Here is a 5,730-nt window from a genome sequence, read left to right as displayed (position 1 = left end):
CACACATACTTAATTTTCCCTTATCTTTTCACCTAATTGAGTATTTTGCTAAATGATTCCTAGCTTCTTAGAGTTCATAGCACAGCAGTCATGTATTAATTTACTCTGTTTTGCAGGGGATGATACCCAAAAGGCTGCCTTGTCCTTGGTCCTTCACAAACTGAAGCTATTGTAAAAGGATGCAATTCCTATCACCCAGATGGATCTTCTGCCTACATGATGGAAAGATAAGTATAATGTTAACAGAGCTATTTAAAATTATTTAAACTATTTTTCATAAGGCTGAGATCAATTTTGGGTTCAAACAGAACTTCCATATTTTTTCTGTTTATATTGCAAGTGTAGGTATGCTTCTTCTGCATTGGGCATTGATGTACTGTATCTTATTTCTTTCGTGAGGATTTGCCTTTATCTGTGAGGAAAAGTTTTGAATTCTGATAACTACTTTAACTGTAGCTGGTTGTGTTTGGGTAATTCAGGTCATCATCTCAAATTGAAGTCTATGATAATGAAAGTGATAAAAAGGCATGTTAACAGAAAAGATCTTGTACTTCAAATCCTGAGGGTATTTTCTCCTACTTGTTGGAGGTCTAAGATGGCAGCTGAGGAGTGAGTGATTTTTCTTTCACTGATATTGTACAAAATCAGACATGTGCTTGATTAATGGTTTGGGATATAACACAATCCTACTATGGATGGGACTTTAGGGGAATGTGTCTACTTGACCACTGGAAAAAACTGGATAAATTGTATACACGTTTATGACACTTGGTATCAAGGTACTGCAGCAGTAGAACTACCAGGATCTCCTCTTTCTCTCAGCCCCCAGGATAGATTTGTATTGTCTCATATTAACACAAAACAGATGTTTTGCAGATGCTGAAGCCTGGTGTCTGACTACAGCAGTGTGACCTTATACTATATAGAGTTAATGCTGTCTAGCGTCCCAGATCTACAATGAGGGCAAATCTGTGATCAGAATGAGGATTGTATAAGCATCACGAGTGGAGAGACTCTCTGACAAATAGTAGTAACCTTTAAGGAAAGCTGTGTAAATGATCCTTGTCAATAGTGCCATTAGATTAGTGAGGGAGTTAAACTACTCCAGGGCTATGAACTGCATTATAGTCACTTAATAGAGCTCATTGGTAGTAAACTGACTTGGTGATTTGCTTTTCATCAGCTCTACTGGGCTGCTTCTATGTCTCCCACTCAAATGTAGGGTGAAATCTCATTTGTGGCTAGTTAGTATCAGTGGGATAGTTTAACAGAAAATAGTACAAATGAAACAGCTTGATAACAGCTACCTGCAAATTCTAAACAATATGAGTAAAAGCCAGAGTTTATTTTCATTTTCCAGTTGCTTTCTATTCTTGTAGCCTGTGTTGTGGAACTGGGGCTGTATTCTGTTTTTTATATACATACACACAGGATTATATGTTAGGCCCAGTGTGTCGTGTTATGTGGTGCATGGTGTGCATCGTATAAACACAGTACTCTAGTCCAAACACTGATTTGATATATTAAATGTATAGCTCCTTACCTAGGAAGAATTTTACTAACATGCTTTCATGTGGAAATTATTAACACTAAACTAAAACGGAAATGTCTCCTTTATGATAAAGGAAGTAGGAATGGTTTGTAACTTCTGGGCATGTCTACACTTGCACTTCAATGCGTAGTAGCCTATTTTACTGCACATTGGAGTGTCATGGCAAGAACCGTGCTGATATGCTAATGCACAGTAAAATTAGGCCACTGTATGCTGATATGCTAATGCACAGTAAAATTAGGCCACTGTATATTAAACACCACTAAAAAAGCAGGTGCTTTTCCTATTGTTCATTAAGGCAGCCTAATGTGTATTTAGTTAGTACTTCACATTACAGGTACTAAATTAAATGTGCAGTAGTAAAAGCACATTGATGAACGTGTAGACATACCCTCTGTTATCTAAACTCTTTTATCTCTTATCCAAAAAGCTCTTGCTATTCAACAGGATCAAATTCCATTTATTTAGTTAGAGTCATGATCATGTTTTGAAGAAAGGGTTTGCAGGGAAATCCTGAAAAAAATCATCCAAAATAGAACATTGTGGGAAGAAGGTTGCTGTTCAGGATTCTGGAGGGACTTGGACATGGGGATTCTTCCCTAAACTGTCAACTTGCTGAGGAGTATAATTGATACAGAGCTCAGATCAGCCTTCTGGTGGGCAGCTTTATAGATTCAGATCCCATTTCCTTTCCTTTACGAGCTGCCCACAGGAACAAGGCTGGAAAGGTTGTTTGGTCTGTAATCAAGGGTGTTGAAGTTGCGGCTTGTGGACCCATGCCTCCAACATTCAGAAAATCAAAGGCCTCAGTCTAACTGGATTTCTCCTGAAAAATTTAAATGTATATATCTGGGCAGTAAATGGATAAATACATGGGCACCCACGGAAGAAACTGTTAGCCCAAGCAGAATCTATTTAGGCAACCATGGGGCATGTCTATACATGCAAATGCTCCTGGGAAGGTTTACTCTAGAGTAATCAACTCTTGAGTAAATCCGCCCTGAGCAGGCATGCATTTGGAAGCAGGTTTTCTGCTCCTGGCAGCAGTCTCCTTTCGTCGCCTATGGCCCTGCACTGGCTGCCTGCAGCAGCTAGGGGAGCTGAAGGCACCAGCTGCAGCTGCCTGTGACCTGCGACCATCTTTAAAAGCCAGCCCTGTATGCTGCTTCCTGGCCACCTGCTTTCTTTGCCTGGAGCAGCATGCAGAGTGTGGAGTGAGTACGCTGTGGCTCTGTTGCTGAAGCCTCTGCCCGCCGCAGTATGGCTGCCCAATCCTCAGGCCCTGTGAGTGACATTCAGAGCTCCAGGTTCCTGCTGGCCACCTTGCTTGCTGTGCTGGCCCACTGTGGCAACCATCAGTTGGCCCAGGTCAGTCTCAGCCCTGGCAGACCCCTCACATGCTGTGACCTCCTGGCCAGGCTCACCATGCTATTCCAGGCCCCCTGCTGCCATGCTGATGCCACCTGGACCCTGTGCTGCTGCCTGAGTCCCAGCAGGGACACTGATGCCACCCTCCTAGATGCCACCACTGGGGCTGTCTATGTGCTCCTGAGTTTCCAGTTGCACTGCCTGTGGGCCTATTTGGCCAGCCAGGACTGTTGGTTGTACATCGTACCAACTACCTAGGATGATGAACAGTGGCTTGATTCATTCCAGATGACCTAGGCCACCTTCTAGGAGCTCCCACCTTCCAACTGCCTATACCTGGAGCGGCAGGCCACCACTATGCGGTGACCCCTCCCTGTGGACACCCAGCTGGCCATCTCCCTGCTCAAACTGGCCATGCCAGCCAGTATCCACTACATTTACCACCCCTCCAATGTGGGCAAGGTGACTGCTGGGCAGGCCATCCTGTAGGCAATGTTCCCTCTAAGGAGTAGCGGTCCATGAGTGCGCTGCCTCAGCCTGTGAGCACGCCACCTCGGTCTGTGAGTGTGTCACCTTGGTTCATGGTGGGACACTTATCAAAGGGGTCTGGGGCCTGGAGGCTGGGGGCCAGAGGCTGGAGCCGAGAGGCTGGGGGCCAGAGGCTGGAGCTGGGGCCAGAGGCTGGAGCTGAGAGGCTCAGGCTTGGGGCCAGGGGCCAGAGGTTGGGGCTGGAGCTGAGAGGCTGAGGTTGTGGGCTGGGGGCCGGAGGCTGGAGCCAGGGGCTGGCACAGACTCTGTCAGCTCCAGGGAAGTGCTCCACTCCCCTGCATCAGGGCTGGGGAGTGGAGCACTTCCCTGGAGCCGACAGAGCCTGCGCTAGCCCCCCGCTCCAGCCTTCATCCCTGTCTTGCCTTACCTTGGGGAGGAACCACTGCCTGCTCCAAGTGAGGCTCCACCGGCTCCGGGACACTGCAGGACATGCCCTGTGAGGCCATGTGGGGGAGCAGAGCACTTCACTGGAGCTGGCAGAGTCTGTGCCAGCCTCCCGGCCCAGCCTCTCCTGGTGTGCAGACTTGAAAAGGCTGTGCACAGCCATGCTTTTAGTTGTGCATGGCCACGCACACACACACCTTAGAGGGAACCTTGCCTGTAGGTATGCAGTGCCATCCAGGATGTTCTGGGGCACATTGTGCTTCATGGGTCCCATACCCTGGGCTTCCCCCAGTGCATTGGGACCATGGATGGGACCCATATCTCTATCACCTGCCTGCCCCCTGCTGACTGCCCCTACTGTAGCTGACAGGGCTTCCACTCCATCGTGCACCAGGCTGTCATCAATCACTGTGGTGCCTTCACCAATGTGAGTGCTAGCTGGGTGGGTAGTGCCCATGATGCCCTCATCTTCAACAACTCTGCCCTGCCAGCCCTGGTGGAGAGTGGGAGCTTCACGTCAGGTGTGCCGAACTTCCAGCTGGGTGTGGTGGTGGTCCTGCTACTCTTCCTCAGGGACCCCAGCTACCCGTTCCTTCTCTGGCTCATGCAACTCTACACTGGCCAGCTGGGTCCCTGCCAGTTGCACTTTAACAGATGCCTGGGCTGCACTTGTGCGCTGGTAGAGTGAACCTTCAGCCACCTGAAGGGATGCTGCCACACCTCACAGCCTGCCTCGAGGTCTCCAAGGCCACCATCCTCCAGGTCATCATTGAAGCCTGCAGGCTGCATAACATCTGTGAGGTCTGGAAGGATGCTCTTCTGTGATGCCTGCACAGAGGAGGCACAGTGGGCAGAGGATGCTTTGTACTGGGAATGCACTGAACAGGCCACTCATCTGCTAGTGAGGGCAGGGCACCAGGTTTGAGAGGTGCTGGCCAACTACCTGCTCCTGCATTCCCCACTATAGACTACCTGGAATGCTGCCCACAGACCTCAGCCCCACCACACACCCCCAGCACCCTACTCACTGCAGACAGGTCTCAGAAAAGCATTTTATTCCCCTCCCTCACAAACACAGACCCCCCTTTCCCTCTCCCTCCCCCACAACAGAGCCCATATCCCCTCCCTCCCAAACCAGAGAGCCCTTTTCCCTCCCTCCCCATACCAGCCCCCAGCCTCCCCCTCCCCACTTCCCACAGAGACCCTCTATCACCTACCCCACCCTCCACCAGTAAAGCACATTCTTCCCCATGCAGACTATGTACAGTGCATGCTGTGTGCACCCTCCCAGGGTGGGGGGCTATGGAGTGGGGGTACCTAGGGGCAGAGTCTGGGGACAGGCATCCAGCCTCCCAGCCTCTGGCTGCCCCATGGGTGTGCATGCTGTGGTGAGCCCAGTGGGTGGGGAGCCCCAAGAGATGGCATGTGGTGTCAGACAGGATGCCAGCATGGGTCCTTCAACAGGTTGCTGGGCCTCTGCATGACAGTCCTGGTGTTGGTGGACCTGGGCAGGTGCACCCAGCAGAGGTGCAAAGCATGGGAGAGGCAGGCACGTGGCAATAGTGTGCCAGACACCAGCAGTGGGGGCTGGGTAGGCTGCTGTGGGTGGCCTGGGGCCAGCTGGAGCAGGACCCAGTGGCCAGAAGCTGGCTGCACATGGCCCAGAGTGCTGCCAAGCCTGGCAGATGCCTGCAGCACTCAGTACAGCACAAAAGCATAGGCCAGGCAAACACATGGTAATGTGGTACCAGGGACTAGTGCTGTGGTGCAGGCAGGATGCTGTGAATGGCCTGGGTCCACTGCTGGGAGACATAGTGGCCAGAGGCTGGCTGCAGGTGGCCCAGGGCCCCAGCATCCCCTTAAGCTTTTAAGGGCCT

This window comes from Gavialis gangeticus, unplaced genomic scaffold (assembly GCF_001723915.1).
Source record: "Gavialis gangeticus isolate Ggan-Ray unplaced genomic scaffold, GavGan_comp1, whole genome shotgun sequence".
Lineage (NCBI taxonomy): Eukaryota > Metazoa > Chordata > Crocodylia > Gavialidae > Gavialis > Gavialis gangeticus.
This window is presented reverse-complemented; position numbering follows the sequence as displayed.